Raw genomic sequence first — 321 nt, 5'->3', positions numbered from 1 at the left:
TCCACCATCTTGGTTGGACTTTAACCCTCTGAAACTGTAAGCCCAATTAAACACTCTCTTTTATAAGATGCCTTGGTCATGGTGTTTTGTCACAGCAACAGAAAAGTAACTAAGACATTGACCTTAAACTTTGGATCTTCCTGTCTCTATTTCTCAAGAGCCAAGATTATAAGGGTGTGTCATCATGCTTGGCTTAGTGTCTGTTTTGAAGCTTGCCTTTTCTCAAAGGGGGACTTTGAACTCTCTAAACTCTGTGGCCTAAGATTTTTATTTAAACATTGACACTTCATGTTTCATATACAATAAAATACATTACAATGG

This window comes from Peromyscus maniculatus, chromosome 14 (genome assembly GCF_049852395.1).
Source record: "Peromyscus maniculatus bairdii isolate BWxNUB_F1_BW_parent chromosome 14, HU_Pman_BW_mat_3.1, whole genome shotgun sequence".
NCBI lineage: Eukaryota > Metazoa > Chordata > Mammalia > Rodentia > Cricetidae > Peromyscus > Peromyscus maniculatus.
This window is presented reverse-complemented; position numbering follows the sequence as displayed.